This window comes from Aegilops tauschii, chromosome 1 (assembly GCF_002575655.3).
Source record: "Aegilops tauschii subsp. strangulata cultivar AL8/78 chromosome 1, Aet v6.0, whole genome shotgun sequence".
Classification (NCBI taxonomy): Eukaryota; Viridiplantae; Streptophyta; class Magnoliopsida; order Poales; family Poaceae; genus Aegilops; species Aegilops tauschii.
In genome coordinates this window covers 212,991,407-213,013,777 of record NC_053035.3, presented here as the reverse complement: position 1 = coordinate 213,013,777, position 22,371 = coordinate 212,991,407, and positions in this window count along the sequence as shown.

Genomic DNA, 22,371 nt, shown 5'->3' with positions numbered 1-22,371 from the left:
GTGATATTGATTGCACCTTCCATATGGTGTCTTGCAGTGTTTCTAATTTGTTGAAGTGCCTTCTGCTTAGTTACCACATCATAGGTGTGAATATGTCAAGCCATCCATTTTTTCGTACATATTCCATCCTCGTATCATGACTTTGCCTTTCATCAGAGTAGTGTTCGTCAGTATCATGCATGAATGAGTTCTGAAGAGCGAATGATATTGCTTTTTCTTGTCGGTATGACCTCACAATGCAAAATCAATAAATCTGAAGGAAATTGGCAAGGCATTGGATGATGGTGGTCCTTCCGAGCAACTGAAACGGAGGTTCTCTACAGATTCTACTCCGCCATCCTCCCAACAAGATTCGCAAGACAACGCAAGGCTAGACAGTCAACGTAGCTGTGTAGATGATGAGCACATCTCCCCTACTCCACCATCATAGGTGCTTGCTCTAACTTGGCACTATTATATGTGGTTGCATGTTGCGTATGATGTCTAGCTTGTATTGCTTCTAACTTTGTTGAATTGCATCTGCTTACTTTACACATAATGCCTGTGAATATGACATGTGTTCCTGTTTCTACATCAGACTACTATTCTTGCATATCCCGCATCAGTCACTTATGATAAGGCACCTTTAAGTCGCCACTGTGATATTGGTTGTGTCTTGCATATGATTTCTAGCATGTACTGCTTCTAATTTGTTGAAACGCCATACAGTTTGAACTTGGCAGAGTGATATTGGTTGCATCTTTCATATGGTGTCTAGCTTGCAGTGCTTCTAATTTGTTGAAATGCCTTCTGCTTATTACCACATCATAGGTGTGAATATGTCACACCATCCTGTTTTTCATACATATTCCATCCTCGCATCATGTGTTGGCCTTTCATCCGAGTAGTGTTCGTCAGTATCATGCATGAATGAGTTCTGAAGAGCGAATTTTATTCCTTTTTTCTTATGGGTTTGACTTCACAATGCAAAATCATTACAGCTGAAGGAAATTAGTCCGGCAGTGGATGATGGTGGTCCTTCGGAGCAACTCAAACAGGGGGTCTCTACAGATTCTACTCCGCCATCCTCCCAACAAGATTCGCAAGACAACACAAGGCTGGACAGTCAATGTAGCTGTGTAGATGATGAGCACATCTCCCCTACTCCACCATCACAGGTGCTTGCTCTAACTTGACACTATTATATGTGGTTGCATGTTGCGTATGCTGTCTAGCTTGTATTGCTTCTAACTTGAATTGCATCTGCTTACTTTACACATAATGCCTGTGAATATGACACGTGTTCCTGTTTCTAGAACATACGTGTACATGATGAGCACATCTCCCCTACTCCACCATCACAGGTGCTTGCTCTTACTTGGAACTGTTATACGTGGTTGCATTTTCCGTATGATGTCTAGTTTGTATTGCTTCTGATTATGTTGAATTGCATATGCGTAGCTTACAACTTATACCTGCAACGATCACTTACCCATAAGACACATTTAACTTGGGACTGTGATGTAGGTTGCATCTTGCATTGTCTTCTAGCTTGTACTGCTTCTAATTTCTTCAAATGGCACTTACGACGAGACACTTTTTACCTGATAGAGTGATATTGGTTGCATGTTCATATGGTGCCTAGCTTTCATTTCTTCTAATTTTGTTGAAATGCCTTCCGCTTACTGTTTTTTCATACATATTCCATCCTCCTATCGTACGTGTGAATATGAAACGCTGTCTTTTTTTGTATATATTCCATCCTCCTATCCTGCGCTTGCCTTATATCAAAGTAGTGTTCGTCTGTATCATGCATCAACCAGTTATGCAGAGCTAATTTTATTCATCTTCTTGTGGTTTTGACTTCATAAGGCAATATCAGAAAATAGGAAGGAAAAGAGTAAGTTAGGGGATGTTGGTGGTCCTCCGCACTGACGCAAACAGAGACTCTCTAGATTTGCCACTGCTACTGCTAATGAAGTTGAAGTCCCAAGTCTACATGATGGGTTCATCTCCCGTACTCCACCATCGCAGGTGCTTGCTCTAAGTTGACAGTGTGATAATTGGTTTCATGTTGCATATGTTGTCTAGCCTGTATTTCTTCTATTTTGATTAAATTGCACCTGCTGAGTTTATACGTTATACATGTTCATATGACATGGCTTTCTGTGTCTAGAATACACTGCATCTATCTATCATACCATGTTCTTACATCAAAGTACTGCTATTGTGTATCCCGCATCAGTCACTCATGATTGGACGCTTTTAACATGGCAGTTTGATAGTGGTTGCATCTTGCATTGATTTCTATGTTGTACTGCTTCTAATTTTTTGAATTGCCACTTATGACAAGACACTTTTAACTTGGCAGAGTAATATTGGTTGCATCTTTCATATGGTGTCTAGCTTGCATTACTTCTATTTTCTTGAAAATCCTTCTGCTTAGTTTGCACATCGTAGCTGTGAATATGTCATGTCGTCCTGTTTTTCTTACATATTCCATCCTCATACGGTTGTCTTACATCAAAGTATTGCTTGTCTGTATCATGCATCAATGAGTTCTGAAGAGTGATTTTATTCTTTTATGTTGTGGGTACAGCTTGACATGGCAAAGTCAAAAAAGAGCAAGGAAAATAATATAGTAGGGAGTGCTGTTACTCGTCGGGTGAAACGGAAAAGGTTCTGCCGTCGAGATTCTGCTGGTACTTATAGTGCAGTAGAAGGTCCAAGTCCACCGGCTAAATCTACAAACACAGTATCACCTGCTCCATCAGCTGTAGCATCCGCTTCAACTGTACCAGCATCTCAACCAGTTACTCGTTCGTTTGCTCCAGAACTGGCCAGTTCCCAAGCTGCCTTCACACCTAACACTACTTCCGAAGCACTGCTGACACAACAGGACTTGGCAAGATCAGATGAACCTCATGAGCATCAACACCAAGACGGTACCTGACCGAGTCAAGTTGCAGTTGCATGCTCCTTTATATGTACTCTCACAGTTTGATGTACACTAACACTTTCCATACTCGTTGTTGAACTAGCACCACGGCGCAAGCAGAAACAGACATCAGGGATAATGCTTGACAGATTAACAAAATCTAAAGGAGGAAGAATGGAGATCCATTTTGAGGCAGGTTTAAAAAGGCCACGTGATGCTACAGAGTCAGCCAAGTTAGTATCAGAGGCAGCCGTTGCCGTTAGGTGTCATGCACGTATCCTCCCAACGTGGATCCAGTACAGGAATGAGAAAGACAATACCCAGTTAACACCTTCCTTGACCATTTATCCGTAAGTAATGTTATTCATCGCAATTAGTAATATTGTCTTGCTCTGTCCCATACTTTCTAGCTTCCTCCTAATAAGACTCACATTCTTTTTTCAACAGATGAGGTTCAAGTTGGATCCGAACGATGATGCAACTAAACAAGCATGCACTCATGTTTTTCAGTCTGCTTTGCGACAGTATCGGTACCACCTTAGAAAATCTCACTTTGAAGGCAAGGCTAACAATGAAATCGCCCAAACATCTCCAGTGGAATATATTACAGATGAAGACTAGACAACCCTCGTTAAACACTGGTCTGATCCAAAGTATCAGGTAGGCTATATGTATTTGATCAGACCACATATTGAACTTGTATTTATGTATGTGCCTTACAAGTGTATCTTCTTCTAGGCTAACTGCTTGAAGAACAAAACCAACCATTCTAAAGTGAAATTCCAACAGACAACAGGATCTCGTAGCTATATTGCACACTGCGAGGCTCTTGTAAATAGCCGCTACTTCCTTCTTCTTTTTTGTGCCATATTATCGTATCTATATTGACTTGTTCCAAATACAAAGGAAAGCCCGTGCGGACCAAAAAGAACCTGAACCGAATGCAGTGCAAATCTTCAAGGATTGCCACACCAGCAAGATGAAGGGCATGAGCACACCAGTTCAAGCCGCAGTTGTAAGTCCTTACTCCTCCTGCCTTGAACTGATTGGCACTGTGATGTGTTCATTTAACTACTTGGTTTGCAGCCAATGTCAGTTACTCTGTTCACTTTTATTCACAGTTGTCTTAATGTATCATTTCACCTTACATGGTTTAAAAGAGATGAAGGATATTCTTTTGGTCTTGATCTGTAATCTAGTTGTTATGTTCACGTGCGCACACAATGATAAAATAGCCTATTTGTTTTATATCTGTTTGCCCATGATATGAATGATGTCATACTATGTTCATCCTACTTTAAACCATGTCTCTTTATCCTTAGATGTCAATGAATGTGAGGAAATAGACAATACAGTAGGCATGCTACATGGACATATGTCCCGAAAGTGATTTTATTATGTAGTTGGCACTACAATACATGCTAATGTATTACAGTAGTTCACCAAAATAAGTTATGTATAAACGTTTAACCTACTTTGTTTTTTTTGTCTCATTAGTAACTTATCTGGTACACTAACTACAAGTTCAAACTTTCAGGAAGCTATGGAACAAATGATTGAACAGCCACAACCACCTGAAGGTGACGAGGCTACTATTGGAAATATGAGCAAATTACTACGAGATTTAATCCGAATAAACAGAAGATAAATCATGACTATAGTAGCAGAGATTAAACTAATCATGTGAACTAGCATAGCAGATGAACAGATCACATCTAGGGCACATACTAGAAACATGAATTCTACCACGATCTCGAACAGGAAGGATAGAATCACATACGGTGCAGCGGGAGCAGCACCGCCGGCGTTGACGTTGTCGCCCATGTTGTCGAGGATGAGGTTGCCGAGGTCGGGGAAGAAGTCGTCGTTCGCGAAGTCGTCGCTGCCAGCAGTCGCGCGAGTGCGCTCCCCAAAAACCTGATTGCCCCTCTCCCATACAGGATCACAAGAGGCGGGGTTCCGGAGGCCTGCTGTCCCTGCTGCCGGTGCACGCCGAAAGGAGGGATGGAGAAGACTTGCTTGGCGGCGCAATGATCTGGAACGGTGGTGAGAAACCATACGAAGCGGCGGCGGCTAGGGTAGACGTCTGCCTGACTATATAGTGTAGGCCGGGCAGGTCGTGGGAGTAAACCCCATGTCCGAGTTGTCACGATCCAAAAGAATCGGAAACGGTTCAGTAATTAACGCGTTCGTTAATTATTAATTAATGACTCATTAATTTTTCCCGAGCAGCAAAAATATAGACAACGTGCATAGCTCTGTCCTCGGCTCGGCTCAATCCCGCAACCCGCGGCGCGGCGCGGCGCGGCGTGACGAGGCGTGGCGAGGCAAGCGAGGAGGAGGAGCGTGCGTATAGGTCTCCTCTTGTCATGCTCATACAAGTGGTAGAAGAGCTCACCTTATAAAGAGGTGCAACTCTCTCTCAACTTATGAGGTGGGACTAAACTTTAGCCTCACTCACTCCACTCACATGTGTGCATGAATGGGCCAAGAGAATTTCAGAATTTTAGTTGGGCTTTGGGCCAAAGGCCTACTAGCAAAATTCCAACAATCCCCCACAAAGTCTCATTGGCACATCTCATCATTTAGTTCCAAAACATTGTTTATATACCGGTGCTTAGTGGAGACTGTGAAGTTGAACTTCCACTTAGAGATTTATGCTACACTAGATCACAACTTGAATAGTGGACTATGCCTTGAACTACAAGTTTTCTGTGAGACTAGTTTCACACAAATTCTTGACTGATACTGGGCTGCCGCAAGGCTTCCCCGCGGGTGGAGCGTATACGTCGTACTCCAGGGCCTTTTCATGAATTTATTAGAGAACACCCAATTCTCACAGACTGCGACGTTAACAGTCAAATTCATATAGGTGTGTTCCTCAGAAGATGTTCTGCAGGACAACATCTCTGCTTACCCGAATAAGCCACTTGGAACACATTAAGATAAGTATCAACCTGCCATGCAGATCAGGAGAGTATTGCATCTTCACGAAGTGGGATAGTTAATATAGGGATACTCTCCTCCCAGCTGACCAACAGCTTGTCTCCCACTTCTACTTCACGGGATCTCCGATCACATAGAGTGGGTTACCACTATGGACAACTCATGCGGTGGGTCTCAAACCCTTCTCCATCGATGCATTATCTATCACATTACGTGATAGACCCTTTGTGAAGGGATCTGCCAAGTTTTTCGATGTTTGGATATAATCCAACGTAATAACTCCGGAGTTCCTCAATTTTCTGACAGATTTTAGTCTCCTCTTCACATGTCTTGAGGACTTCATATTGTCCTTCGAACTGTTTATCTTGACGATCACAGTTTGATTATCATAGTTCATCAGGATAGGGGGTATTGGTTTTTCAACCATAGGTAAGTCCATCAAGAGTTCACGAAGCCACTCTGCTTCAACAATGGCAGTGTTCAATGCTGTGAGTTCTGCTTCCATAGTTGACCTCGTTAAGATGGTCTACTTGCAAGACTTCCAGGAAACAGCGCCACCACCAAGTGTAAAAACATAACCACTTGTGGCCTTTATCTCATCAGCATCAGAAATCCAGTTTGAGTCACTGTAACCCTCCAGTACCCTTGGATACCCGGTGTAGTGAATCCCATAGCTCGCGGTGCCTTTCAAATAGCGCATAACTCTCTCAAGCGCATGCCAATGATCATCTCCCGGTTTTGACACAAACTGGCTCAGCTTGCTCACAGCAAAAGAGATGTCAGGCCTCGTGGCACTTGCCAAATACATAAGCGAGCCAATAATATGAGAATACCTCAGTTGATCTCTAGCAATCCTTCGATTCTTTCGAAGCAACACATAAGCATCATATGGAGTTGGAGAAGGTGTGCAGTCGCTATACCCAAAACGACTCAAGACCTTTTCCACATAGTGAGACTGAAGCAGTGTGATCCCACCATTCTCATCTCTCAACAGCTTGATGTTTAAGATAACATCAGCTACTCCTAGATCCTTCATCTCAAAACAGCGAGATAAGAAATCCTTAACCTCCTTGATTAAATCAAGTTTGGTTCCAAAGATCAATATGTCGTCGACATACAGCAAAGAATAACTCCTTCGCCCCCACCATAGCGATAGTACACACACTTGTCACCATCGTTTACTACAAAGCCGACAATAGTTAATGTTCTTTCGAACTTCTCATGCCACTCCTTAGGAGCTTGTTTAAGGCCATATAAAGACTTTAATAACTTGCACACCTTTCCTTCCTGACCAGGTACTACAAAACCATCTGGCTGATCCATGTAAATTTCCTCCTTCAATTCTCCATCGAGGAAAGCTGTCTTAACGTTCATTTGATGAACGAGAAGACCATGTGAGGTAGCCAGTGATGGTAGCACCTGAATTGTGGTCAGTCTAGCCACGGGTGAGTAAGTATCAAAGAAGTCTTCACCTTCTTTTTGGGTATAACCCTTGGCCACAAGTCGTGCCTTGTACTTTTCAATCGTACCATCAGGTCTAAGCTTCTTCTTGAACACCCACTTACATCCTACAGATTTGCACCCATACGGACGGTCAGTGATCTCCCAGGTACCATTAGCTAAGATGGAATCCATCTCGCTACGAACAGCTTCCTTCCAGTAGTCAGCATCAGGAGATGCATAGGCTTCTGAAATAGTCCTGGGTGTGTCATCCACAAGATACACAATGAAATCATCACCAAAAGACTTTGCAGTCCTCTGTCTCTTAGTCCTCACAGGAGTTCCATTGTCACCCTCAACAGGATTCTCAACGTGTTCCATCGCAATGGTGGGTTCAGGAATTACAGCGAATTCCTCACTAGATGGAGTAGGTATCTCCTGATTTGATGAACTCGACATATCCTTCATAGGAAATATGTCCTCAAAGAAAGTTGCATCATTCGACTCCATAATCGTACCAACATGCATGTCGGATACCTCAGATTTTATTATCAAAAATCTATAGCCGATGCTATGAAAAGCATAGCCCAGAAGAACACAATCCACGGTTTTTGGTCCAAGCTTGCGCTTCTTGGAAATTGGTATATTGACCTTCGCCAAACAACCCCAAGTACGTAGGTAAGAGAGTTTCAATCTTTTCCTTTCCCATTCCTCAAATGGAGTCATGGTCTTATGCTTTGTGGGAACTCGGTTTAGGACATGACACGCAGTCATTAGCGCCTCCCCCCACCATTCCTTGGAAAGACCCGATGTGTCTAACATGGTGTTAACCATATCAGTTAGAGGTGAGTAGGGAGGCATCCTCTCATGGATTATACCATGTTCCGCACAAAATAGATCAAATTCATTGGAAAAATACTCTCCATCACGATCGGACCTAAGCCGTTTAATTTTTCGATCAAGTTGGTTCTCTGCCTCGGCTTTATAGTTTTTGAAGAAAGTTAAAGCCTCATCTTTTGATTTTAGAAGATACACATAACAATATCTAGTGGAGTCATCAATCAACGTCATGAAGTATCTCTTTCCACCTTTTGTCAACACGCCATTCATCTCACAAAGATCAGAATGTATAAGCTCTAGTGGCGCCAAGTCTCTTGCCTCTGCAGTCTTATGGGACTTGCGAGGTTGCTTAGCTTGCACACATACTTGGCACTTAGAGCCTTTGACAGTAGAGATTTTCAGAATTAAATTCATATTGGCCAGCCGCGTCATGCAACCAAAGTTAATGTGACAAAGTCATGAATGCCAAATATCAGACTCATTATTGTGGCAAATATTATTAATAACTTTAGTGCAAATATCTGACAAAGACAGGCGGAACAAGCCTCCGCTTTCATAGCCTTTTCCAAAAAATTGTCCATACTTAGAAATTACAACTTTATTGGATTCGAAAACCAACTTAAAACCATCTCGACATAAACGGGAACCGCTAACGAGATTTTTATTGATGGACGGCACATGATGAACGTTCTTTAGACGCATAGTCTTCCCCGAAGTAAACTTCAGATCGACCGTACCAACACCTCGAACGATGGCATGTGACCCGTTCCCCATCAGCATGGGAGAAGTCCCTGTTGCCTGGTAAGAAGAAAACATGGAGGCGTCAGCACAAACATGTACATTGGCACCAGTGTCAATTAACCAATCAGGGGATTGAAATACTGAAAGGATGGTAGGAAAAATACCGTACCCTGATTCCTTCATATCAGTATCACCGATGACAACATTAGCGGACTTGCCGCTCTTCTCGTGTTCGTGCTCCTCAAAGTGGTTAGGACACTTCGGAGCCCAGTGATAGGATCACCGCAGACATGGCAAAGTCCCTTCCCCTTCTTATGAGAATTCTTCTTGAAGTTGGTAGAATGTGATGGCTTGTCCTTTGTATCAAACTTGCCTTTGCCCTGAGTTTTGTTCTTGTTGTTTTTGAACTTGTTGGGCTGGAAGTTCTTCTTTTGTACCATGTGGGCACTAGAACCTCCCTCAGCAACTCGAGCATGTGTGTCCTTTGCTCTCGCCTTCTCTTCAACATCAAGAGTACCAATGAGATCCACAATGGAAAACTCCTGTCTCTTGTGTTTCAGAGAAGTAGCAAAATTGTTCCACGAAGGTGGAAGCTTGGCAATGATGCCTCCGGCAACAAATTTGTCCGGCAACACACACTTGAAGTACTCAAGTTCTTTTGCGAGCGACTGTATCTCATGAGCCTGCTGTACAACAGGGCGCTCATCAGTCATCTTGTAGTCATAGAATTGCGCCATGACGTACAACTCGCTACCGGCGTCCGAGGCACCAAACTTGGCCTCGGGCGCAGCCCACATGTCCTTGCTGTCGTCAAACGACATATACGAATCCACAATGGAGTCATCAAGAACACTCAGAAGAGCGCCTTTAAAGAGAGTATCGATCTTCTCAAAAGCTTCCAGCTGTGCTGGATTAAGATCGCTCTCAGGCTTGCCCTTGGTGGCGTCATAGCAGCCCATGGTCTGAAACCAGTAGACTGCTCTCGTGCGCCACCTCTTATATTGCGCCCCCTTAAAGGCAGGCGGCTTCAGATGCGCAGCAAAACCACTCGGAGTAAACTACCTATAATCAGGTTTTTGGATTGTTGTAAATATGAGCAAATTACTACGAGATTTAATCCGAATAAACAGAAGATAAATCATGACTACAGCAGCAGAGATTAAACTAATCATGTGAACTAGCATAGCAGATGAACAGATCACATCTAGGGCACATACTAGAAACATGAATTCTACCACGATCTCGAACAGGAAGGATAGAATCACATATGGTGCAGCGGGAGCAGCACCGCCGGTGTTGACGTTGTCGCCCATGTCGTCGAGGATGAGGTTGCCGAGGTCGGGGAAGAATTCGTCGTTCGCGAAGTCGTCGCTGCCAGCAGTCGCGCGAGTGCGCTCCCCAAAAACCTGATTGCCCCTCTCCCGTACAGGATCACGAGAGGCAGGGTTCCGGAGGCCTGCTGTCCCTTCTGCCGGTGCACGCCGAAAGGAGGGATGGAGAAGACTTGCTTGGTGGCGCAATGATCTGGAACGGTGGTGAGAAACCATATGAAGCGGCGGCGGCTAGGGTAGACGTCTGCCTGACTATATAGTGCGGGCCGGGCAGGTCGTGGGAGTAAACCCCACGTCCGAGTCGTCACGATCCAAAAGAATCAGAAACGGTTCAGTAATTAACGCGTCCGTTAATTATTAATTAATGACTCATTAATTTTTCCCGAGCAGCAAAAATATAGACAACGTGCATAGCTCTGTCCTCGGCTCGGCTCAATCCCGCAACCCGAGGCGCGGCGCGGCGCGTCGTGACGAGGCGTGGCGAGGCGAGCGAGGAGGAGGAGCGCGCGTGTAGGTCTCCTCTTGTCATGCTCATACAAGTGGTAGAAGAGCTCACCTTATAAAGAGGTGCAACTCTCTCTCAACTTATGAGGTGGGACTAAACTTTAGCCTCACTCATTCCACTCACATGTGTGCATGAATGGGCCAAGAGAATTTCAGAATTTTAGTTGGGCTTTGGGCCAAAGGCCTACTAGCAAAATTCCAATAGCTACTACAGGCACAATGTCACCTCTTGCTGCAGTGCGTCAGTATCTCTCCACTAACAGTGCAAAAAGCACCTTCCTGCGTAATTCTGGGTTGGTTGTCAAGGTAACCTCGTCCAAATCGCCTACAGAACAAAATCTTCCTGCTAGACAGAGTGATATATCTATGCTCCAGACACAAGTCCAATCCCTAATGGACGTTGTTTCGGAAACAAGAATAGTGGTTGAGAAATGTCGTCAAGATATGAATGGTTTTGAAACCAAACTATCAGACATTCGCTTCGTTGTTCAAGAGCAATGGCGGAAAAAAGGTGGAGATCGTGTTGCTCCATCAGATTCTATAGCCTGAAACATTAGCACTCAGGTCAAATGATCTGTGCTTCTATACATCTGATGGTGCTTTTATCTGGAAGGACTGTAAACTTTATGCCAACAGGCCTTTTGTTGTATGGTTGGAATTTATTTTGTTGTGATACAACATTTATGATTCTGCCTCAGGCTGCAGTAATTACGACGCTATTTTTGTATAGTGTAGGTTTATCTTAGTAATGTATTTGGCCGAAAGCTTCATAGGAGCCCAACATGCCAACATTCGTCGGGCCCATTCCAATTGGGCTAAAAACGATTACGGGCTGAAATTAGCATGTAGCCCACTAAAAATATCTGGGCCTAATCAGCATAAGCTTTCATATTTTTCTGGTAGGCCTGTGCCCATAGTGGGCCTTTAACAAGCCTAAACATAATTTGGGCCCTCAGTAAAAATAGGCCGTTTACAGGTGTAAATATCTTGAGCCCATAAAAAACATGGGCCTTTAATAGACCGAAAGTGAGATTGGGCCATGATTGTGCCACATAACCCACTGGACTTAGCAGGCCGAAATGGTGGCCCATTTACGATGCGGATCTTTGACAGGCCGAAATTCGGACGGGCCATAAATGCGCCGACCTAATACAGGGGCCTTTAACAGGCCCGAACTTCGGCCGGGCTAGATTATCGTCATTTTTATATGGGCTGTTAATGGGCCCGATATGACATTGGGCCACATATGGCCCATGGTTTACGTCCGGCGTTAATAGGCAGAAAATGACAACAGGCCGAAAATGGCCCAAAGCTATAGTGGGCCTCTAACAGGCCGAATGTCAGACATGGCCGAATATGACCCAAATCCTTCACGGTCATTTATGGGCCGAAAGTTTTGATGGCCTGTAAATGGGCCCAAATGAAGTCGGACCTTTAACAGGCCAGAAATACACCGGGCCGTAATTCGGCCCAATTACTTAGCGGACTGTTAACGGGCCAGAAGTGACCATGGGCCGCGTTGATGACAAGTTTAGGACAGGTCGTTGACGGGCCGATTTGACAGAGAATGTTGGGCCTTTAGCTGGGCCGGCCCATTATGGTCTGCAGAATCTTGTGGGCCTTTAGCTGGGCGGCCCATTGTGGTCTGCAAAATCTTGTGGGCCTTTAGCTGGGCCGGCCCATTATGGTCTGCAAAATCGTGTGGGCCTTTAGCTGGGCCGACCCATTATGGTCCGCTAAATTTTGTGGGCCTTTAGCTGGGCCGGCCCATTATGGTCCGCTAAATCTTATGGGCCTTCGGTTGGGCCGCCACATTTAAACTTTGTGAGCCACTTTTGGGCCGGTCCACGTGTCAACATATCATAGGCCCATCTCGACCGTTGGATGAGTGACACCTGTGCCAACGCGGAGCTGACGCGTGGATCCGTCAGCCAATGAGAATTTTACACGTGGAAAATCGGCATTGGTCGTGGCTGTTAACGGGTTATCGGATCCAAAATCCGACCCGATAGCTTAACGGCATTCCGTTACGGTGGATGCCACGTGTCGGTCACCCTTGACGAAAGCACTTCTGTGATGCGCGATTTATCGTCATGGAAGTGGACACTTCCGTGATGATAATTTTGGCAATGTCATGGAACACTTCTATGACGGCACAGGTATGACTATCTTGATTCTGTCATAAATTTGTCATGGATGTACATGCATGACAGAAAACGCGACCTACTGTGACAAACACGTATCATCACGGAAGTGTATTTTTTGTAGTGAGAGCTAACCTAGGTAAGATGGGTCATTTTGGAGCTAACCTAGGTGAAATGGATCGTTTTTGAGCTAAGTTTGGTGAAATGGATCGTTTATGAGCTAACCTAGGTGAAATAGATCGTTTATGAGCTAACTTAGGTAAAATGCATCATTTTAGAGCTAACCTAGGTGTGATGGGTCATTTTGGTGCTAAACTAGGTAAAATGGATCGTTTGTGAGCTAACCTAGGTGAAATGGATCGTTTATGAGCTAATCTAGGTAAAATGGGTCATTTTAGAGCTAACTTGGGTAAAATGCATCATTTTGGAGCTAACCTAGGTAAGATGGGTCATTTTGGAGCTAACCTAGGTAAGATGGGTCATTTTGGAGCTAACCTAGGTAAAATGGGTCATTTTAGAGCTAACATAGGTAAAATGGATCATTTTGGAGCTAGTCTAGGTAAAATGGGTCATTTTAGAGCTAACTTGGGTAAAATGGATCATTTATGAGCTAACTAAGGTAAATTGGGTCATTTTAGAGCTAACTTAGGTAAAATGGATCGTTTATGAGCTAACTAAGCTAATTATGTCATTATTGAGCAAACCTAGTTAACTAAGCATATTAGAGCTAACTTAGGTCATTTTGGAGGAAACAAAGCTAAGTATACATAGTTTTAGAGCTAACTTAGGTAAAATGGATGGTTTTGGAGGTCAGTAAGCTTATTAAGTCATTTTGGAGGAAAAGAAGCTAACTCTAGGTCATTGTGGTAAGCATATTGGAGGAAATAAGGCTAAGTCTAGGTCTTTATGCATTTGTTAAGCAAAACACTAGAGAAACTTACCATGATCATGGAGGTGTAGGAGCAGGCTGGCTCGTGCCGGTAGCTGGAGAAGGATCGTGCGATGCTTGTCTGGAGTTACGCTGCACCAAAGATCATTTCCAATGTCTCGTTAGCATGATGACACTCAAATGTTAAGACTAGCAAGTAATGTCCATTCAAATTAAACTCACCGTGGTCCCAGGAGCAATCACTGGCATCGGCGGAGCGGTCTGACCGGTCTTCTCGCACACAGACTGCACATTTGGTTTTGACGACTCAGTCATACTAGTTAGTAATGAGACAAACACTCACAAGGAGCTCGTACATGGCCCTTGCCTGCATGTCATTCCGTGCCCTCTCCTCCTCCAACATCTTTGTCGTCCTCTCCTCCAACTCCCGCTGCCTCTCCGCCGCCTCCGCCAGAAGTTTCTCCGTTCTATCTCTCTCACTCTGTATAGCAGCCTGCAACACCACTCCTCGTTACCATTTGTAATCATTGATGGAGGCACACACAATGTAATGGAGAAAGATAGCTGAGTACGTATAACTAACCTTGATGGCGAGTTGGACTAGCCGTTCACGAGGCCTTATCTCAGGAGCGGAGCTCGACTGGCGCGCCTTGATCTCCGGGAGAGTGCTAGGACAACGGATAAGTCCATCTCCAATGGCTATGGAGCCATGGGACCTCCCGCCACCAGATATCATCACCAGCTCTGGATCAATGGGACCCTGGCTCGGGTTAAAGTCCTCCCCTTTCCTCGCCTTCCCCTCATCTCTATATTTCACAAGCTTTTCGTGGGAGGAGATGTTGGTGAAGTTGTTTGCATCATCGAGGTCAGACGGAGAGAATGCCTTGACTTTCTTGAAAGAGGCAGTGTGGGCCATGGCATACAGGTCGTACACCTCTCGCACCTTATCCGCCTTATTGCAGCGTGCCTGAAAGAGAGAAACAAAGTAAATTAGTAATTAAAGGGCTCAAGCTAGCATGATGAATGAATTGCATGAATCATGAAGCAAACCACATACCTAGTTCCGCCCGAACTGATATAAGTTGGAGCTGCCTTGATGGTGTGGCACACCTTCCATTTGGGCACGTTTGTCCTTGGCCGCATTGTGGACGGCTAGCCATTCTTTTGAGCACCACTCATTGACCAACACCTCCCAACAATCCATCCGATCCGCACACCATCTCGGAGGCGCCTAAGTTAGCAAATAGAAACTTGAGCGCTACGGCTATGAATTACTAAATGAAGGAAGTAAGTACAAGGCCTTAAGAATTACCTTCATGTACTGCTCCTTACTCAGGAACTTATCGCGGCACGCCGGCTTGGGCTTCTTGATACCACGCAAGGCGTAGTAGTCTCGAACAGCATGCACCCGAGCCTCGTGCCGTAAGTTCTGTAGTAGGCGCTTGCAGACGTTCTCGATAATATTTGCCGCCTCCTCCTCGTATCCCTCCTCACACCTGTAGAATGTCTGCAATCAAATGAGACAATATTGATTAGTACAATTAATAACTAGCTAGTTGAAGATTTTTAAATGTGTAAAGGAGAAATTACCCAGAACTTTCTGATCACCGCGTCTGCCCTCGTGTCGCACAAGACACCGTCGATAATCTCACTCGGCGGGGCCGGGGCAGCCAAGTAGTGCTCCCAGCTCAATCCAAGCTCTGGAAGCCGACCCTCACCAGGCAACATGACAAACCCCGGGAAGTTTTGCCGGCAAAGCCCTCCAAGGACGGAGTTGGGCCGGCGGACACTATGATGGTGGTCCCAACCCCTACAGCATGACAAGGCCAACGCATTAGATATTTGAAGAAACGTGAATGCAGAAGGTACAAAAATATTAAATGCACTTACCTCTCCCCATCAGGGAAAATCAACCACCTCTGCTCGCGGGTCGCCGGCACGGACGGGAGCCGTGTACAACCACGCTGGTAGACGGTGCCCCCCTCCTCCTCAATATCAGTCGGCTCCCCGCCATCATCAGCATCGCCACTCGGCCCCTCAGGCTCATCCGGCCAGGTACCCCATCCAAACGTGTGCTCCTCCGGGGTCTCGTGGGCTGAAGGCCCGTCGACCCAAGGCTCGTGGACCGGAGTCTGTGTAGCCTCCTCCTCGGACGAGCCCACCCTAGCAGTCACGTGCTCGGGTGAAACAGCTGGGGGTGGCGGCGAGGAAGGCGCCCTAGCAGTCACCCTACCTCCTCTCCCGCGACCACGTGCTCCAACTCCTCTCTTCTTCCCTCCCTTACCTTGTCCCCTGCTGGGCACCGCTGTCGACGAAGAAGAGCTCGGCGGTGTCGCCATACTGTCCAGCAACGCTCGGTGGAGAGGTGCGTGTGGAATGGAAGACCTCCCACCACGTGCCGACGAAGAAGGGGCCTCGGAGCGCTCCCAACCAGCGCCCACTATCTTTCAACACCTACCATGACAAAGAGTAAACAAAATTAGTACAACATAAAAAAAATACCGACATGAATAATAATATGTATATCACTTAAGTGTATCATCATCAAGTACAACATAAAAAAATTGAATACCTGACACTACTAATAATCTCGATCACTATCATCAATAAATGCATAATCATCATCATCACTATAATCAATGACAGGCTCATAGGGTTCAGTGGCATCAACATGTGGAAGGCCACCTTGACGTAATCGGTCAAGCATTGACAGGTCATCCGCAGCAGTAACCTCTTCTTGTTCCGGCTCTTCTTGTTCCTCCTCTGGGTTGATGTCGGATTCACTATCGCTGTCTACTTCAATGTTTTGGGGTGAAGTATAGCGGTTCTTGAAACGCTATTTGGAAAGACGTGTCTCTTGGAAGAATTCTCCTTCATATGTGTCTGGGTTAATGTGAGGTTCATAATCCTCTTCCTTTGGGGGAGATAGTCTAGCACGTGGCGGCACTTCATAAACGACATCCCAACCTTTCAGATTTGGATTAGTTTGGCAGGCCCACGGTAGATAGAATACTTGGGTCGCCTGTTGAGCCGTAATATAGACATCAGGAACATCTAAATGGGTGCTTTGTTTGATTTCAACTAGCCCTATATGTTCATGAGTCCTTCTAGTCTCCTTCGGCTGAAACCAATAACATTTGAAGAGTACGACATTCGGTGGGTTGTCACCATAGAATGGAAGTTCATAAATTGCTTCAACTCTCCCATAATACTCGGTACCTCCTTCGCCGATAGCAGATACACAACAATTTGTAGACTTTCGGTCGGCCATAGATAGCTCTTTGCCATAGGTACGAAAGCGTACCCGTTGATGTCGTATTTGTCAAATGAACGGACCTTATAGTCAAAACTATTAGCGACTTGTCTCAATTCGGCGTCCATAGACTCTGAATTAGCCTACAAGTTTAATACGAAAGGATTGTTGCATTAGGCAGAAATTAGCGAATGAAATGAAATGGTCTAATAGAAATTACCGTTTGTTTGAACTAAGAGATGAAACTGGGATAGCCGCCTCCTTGCTTTGCGAGAAGCTCATACTCTTCGACGGAATCCTTTTGGATCACCACTCCATACGAGAATATGGCGACGTATCGACTGATGAAATATCCAGGAATAAGAGCAGTTCAAAGGAAATAGAAGTTGCGAAACAATGTACCGAGAACTTACTCGATGTACGGCCGCACTTCTGTCAGGTTGTTGAAGATATACAACGTAATGGTCTGCCATTCTTCGTTATCCAAAGATACTAGTTTCGAACCACTGGCTGGTGCGAGATTCCCTTTGAATAGGCTGAGGTTGGATCCACCCTTTTGAGGTTCATCAGCATTGTACCGAGGCTTCGGATTATGCAAATGACGATTTTTGGCTTTGTAGTGTGCTGTCACGAAGTTTGCCGCCTCCTCAGTGATGAATGCCTCAGCCATCGATGCTTCAATTCTACGATTATTTTTACATTTTTGTCGAAGCGTCTTCTGCATCCTCTCAGTTGGGTAGCACCAACGATTTAGCACGCCCCCCCCCCAATCTTGCCTCGGTCGGAAGATGCAAAATCAAATGATGCATTGGATTAAAGAAGCCCGGTGGAAATATCTTCTCTAACTTGCAGATCAACTACGGCGACAACTCTTCCATTTCTTCTAGCACGCCAGGCGATAGTTCTTTCGCACAAAGAACACGGAAGAAATAGCTGAGTTCTGCCAGTACTAGCCATTCATCCTCAGGGATGAAGCCACGCAACATCACCGGCATTACCCGCTCAATCCATATGTGCCAACCATGACTCTTGAGACCAAATATCTTCAATTTATCAAGACTCGCTCCTGTCTTTAGATTCGCTGCATACCCATCGGGGAACATCAACTGCATTTTCACCCACAAGATAATTTCCCTCATAGCTGGCCTTCCAAGATTGAACCATGCCTTTGGCTTCGTCCAGTTCTGCTTTCCTTTCGGTTCTTTCATGTTTTGTAACGGCCTATCACATAGCGCCTCCAGATCGACTCTAGCCTTAGTATTATCCTTTGACTTCCCATCTATGCCGAACAATGTACCAAAAAGTGCCTCAGCGATATTCTTCTTAGTGTGCATCATGTCGATGTTGTGTGGGCAAAGGAGGTCTTTGAAGTAAGGCAGATCCCATAAGCATGTCTTGCGAGTCCAGGCGTGCTTAGAATTATACCCCTTGAAGTACCCTGGATGCTCTGGATCTGGCTCGAGAGCGTTTAACTGATCCAGGGTTTGTTGGCCTGTCAACGCAGGTGGTGCAGAGTTTTTGACAACTCTACCTCTGATGAAGTTCTTCTTGTCTTTCCTGAACTTATGGCGAGGATCCAGGAACTGTCTATGCATGTCAAAGCAAGAAAACTTGTGACCGGCCTGAAGCCAACGAAACTCAAGAGCTCCCTTGCATGTGGGGCACGGGAACCTTCCATGCACACACCAGCCAACGAATAGCTCATACGCCGGCAAGTCATGCGTCGAGTACATGTACCAGACACGCATTATGAAGTTTCGTTTGCTATAGGCGTCGTATGTCTTGAACCCATTATCCCAGGCTTCTTGCAATTCGTCCTTAAGCGGCTACACGTACACATTCATATTTTTCCCTGGATAGTTGGGCCCTGGAACTATCAACGTCAGGAAAATGTTCTTTCTTTGCATAATCTGTCCGGGGGGAGATTGAGTGGAAAGACAAATACGGGCCAACAACTGTATTGGGCTGCCGTCAGACCAAACACACTGAACCCATCCTTGCTGATGCCGACTCGAGGATGCCTCGGATCTGCCGCTTTGTCAGCATGTAATTCATCAAACTTTTTCCACGCAACACCATCCGATGTGTGTACGATCATCAGATTCCCATCTGCATCTAGTTCGATTCTTTTGCCCGTTTTGTGCCATGTCATCTGTCTGGCCGTCTCTTCGACCATGAAAAGACGTTGAAGTCTTGGTACGATTGGCATATACCGAAGAACACTAACGGGGATTTTGGTCTGTGTCTTCTCACCCATACCGTTGTCTACCACAACATACCTGGAAGACTTGCAAATGGGACAATAGTTCAAGTCCGCATAGTCAAGCCTAAATAAGACACATCCTTTCTCACAGGCATGTATCTTCTCATAGGGCATCTTCAGTGCACGGAGGATTTTGTCCGACTGGTACAGGTTTGCAGGCATTACATGGCCTTTGGGTAGAAAGCGTCCAAATACTGTCATCATTGCGTCGTAGCATTCTCTACCCAAGTTGAACTGAGCCTTCAGAGCCATTACTCGTGAGATGGCATCCAACTGACAAAGCTCAGTGTGCTCGTGGAGCGGACGTTTTGAAGACTCCAACATTTCATTGAAGGCCTTTCCAGATTCCTCCATCTCCTCGTCTGAATCCCGAGCATCATCGAAGTCTTGCACCATGTTTTCCATCCCGGTACCATGCTCGTCGGTGCGACGACGATCCACCTCAACTCGGTCACGTTGTGCAGACTCACCATGATATGTCCACACCGTATAATCGGGTGTAAAACCACTCTTCTGCAGGTGTTTGCCCATTTCAGCCTCTGTCCTCTTTTCCCAATTGCCGCAACAGGGGCACCAGGTTTTCCTCTGGCCATTTGCAAATGCGGCTTGCACAAACCCCTTGGTTTTTGTGAACCATTCAGTGCTCCATTTGTTCTTACCAGTGTGACCGGTATACATCCACGCACGATCACTCATCTTGACTTTCAGAGCTACTGGACACACAACAAATATATATATATATATATATATAATTCACCATGTATATATTCATCAGTTGATCTACTTTGTCAATTTTATTACGTCCATGCAACCTACACTCTAATAGGTAATGATAGGTCCTAATCCCACCCGAGTATGTGTAGATTGGGTTCATTTTCCCATGCTATGCTCCGGATCCGACGCAAAATTTCGGCAGCACCTCCCCGCTGTTCTCCTGATACATGTCTCTGCAATAAACAGAGAGGATGTGTACCCGGAGAACAACAGGGGAGGCACTGACGAAATTTATGCGTCGGATCCGGAGCAAAGCATATGGGAAAACAAACCCAATCTACACATACTCGGGCTGTCCATGGATAGCGTTGGACAATTCGAAAGAATCACGGTTATAAATATGCAAATGCATGCATATTTATAACTATAACGCTTTCGAACGGGAGACACATATTGGTTACGCATACTGATGATTCATGACAGATATATAGCTAGCTATCAAGTTTCATCGGCACGAACACCGGAACAGAGCAAATAAATAAGGGGGGAGGACATGTCATTTGTGCTCACCCATGAATGAAGGGGCAGAGCTCGTCAAACGCATGGGGAGGTCGTCGAACACCAAACCTCGCAGCGATGAAACAACTGCACATTTAAATCTACCCGATCAACACAATCATATATGATGTTTTTCATAACAAAATCGAAAAATATATGACCTAACTCATAATTCACAAATATATGACCTCGTCGGCCTCTGGAAGGCCAAAGAGCACCTTTTCGGGAGGTGCCGGGGGTCGGGGTGTCGTGTCGGTGTCGGGGTGCCGTGTCGGGGTCGGGGTGCTGTTTCGGGGTCAGGGTGTCGTGTCGGGGTCGATCGGGGTGTCGGGGTGTGGTGTCGGGGTCGGGGTGTCGGAATCAGGGGGTCAGGGTGTCGAGGTGTGGTGTCGGGGTCAGGGTGTCGGGGTCAGGGGGTCGGGGTGCTGTTTCGGGGTCGGGGTGTCGTGTCGGGGTCGGGGTGTCGGGGTGTGGTGTCGGGGTCGGGGTGTCGGGGTCAGGGGTCGGGGTGTCGGGGTGTGGTGTCGGGGTCAGGGTGTCGGGGTCAGGGGGGCGGGGTGTCGGGGTGTCGTGTCGGGGTCGGGGTGTCGGGGTCAGGGTGTTTCCTTCTATCCTTCTTCTTCTTTCCTTTCTTCTTCTTCTTCTTCTTCTTTCCTTCTCTTCTTCTTCCCCTTCTACATATTCTTCTTTTCTTCTTCTTCTTTTTTAATCTTTTTCTACTTCTTTTAATAATATAACTAATTATCTAAAACCTAACACTAACACTAACACATACACTAACACTAACACTAACACATATCTAGACCTAAAGCTAACACTAGCACTAAATCTAACACTAACACTAACACATATCTAGACCTAAATCTAACACAAACAATTAAACAGCAAAAAAATAAAAAATAAAAAAAATAACTCACCGGAGCTCGGGGGTGGCGGTGGCGACGGGGGCGGCGGGCGGCAGGGTGGCGGTGGCGACGGGGGTGGCAGGGCTCCGGGGCGGTGGAGCTCAGGGGGAGCCGACAGGGAGGCGGGGTCGATGGGGCCGCGGTGGCGCCGGGGTGGTGGGCGGGTGGTGGGAGCGTCGGGGTAGTGGGACGGTCGGGCGGCGACATGGTGGGGCGCCGGGGCGGCGGGATGGTGGGGCGACGGGGCGTCGGCGGGTGGGGGCGGCGGGGTGGTGGGGCGACGGGGCAGGCTGCGGCGGGTGGCGGGGGCGGTGCCGGGGGCGGCAGCGAGTGCTGGGGGCGGCGGCGGGTGGGGGGCGCCGGGCGGCGGGGGGCGGGGGGGGGGGGTCGATCTGGTAGTGGAGAGAAACAGAGAGGAAAGGGGGTGGGGGGCTCGGCCGTTAGTTAGGTTAGTGAAGTTAGGTCTTTGCCGTCCGCCGTGCTTTGCCGTCCGCTATTTCTCTCTCTTTGTCGTCCACATGGGGAGCCGTTAAGTTTTATCTAATCAGCTCGTAAGTGGGGCCACCTATCTATTTGCCGTCAGCTAGCGGACGACAAAGAACTGGCAGATGGCAAAATCCTTCTTTGCCATCAGCCAGTTCTTTGCCGTCCGTTTTTTGTAAGCGGACGGCAAAGACCTTCTTTGCCGTCTGCTAGCAGACGGCAAAGAACTGGCAGACGGCAAATAAGCTAATTCCAGTAGTGAATCAAAGTAGACAAAGGAATATCATAAGGATCAGAAGAAACACTCTTATTAGCAAATAATTTCATAAGTTCATCCATCTTTCCACTCAAAACATTAATTTCTTCTATCGCATGCACTTTTTTACTAGTAGATCTTTCAGTGTGCCATTGAGAATAATTAACCATAATATTATCTAGGAGTT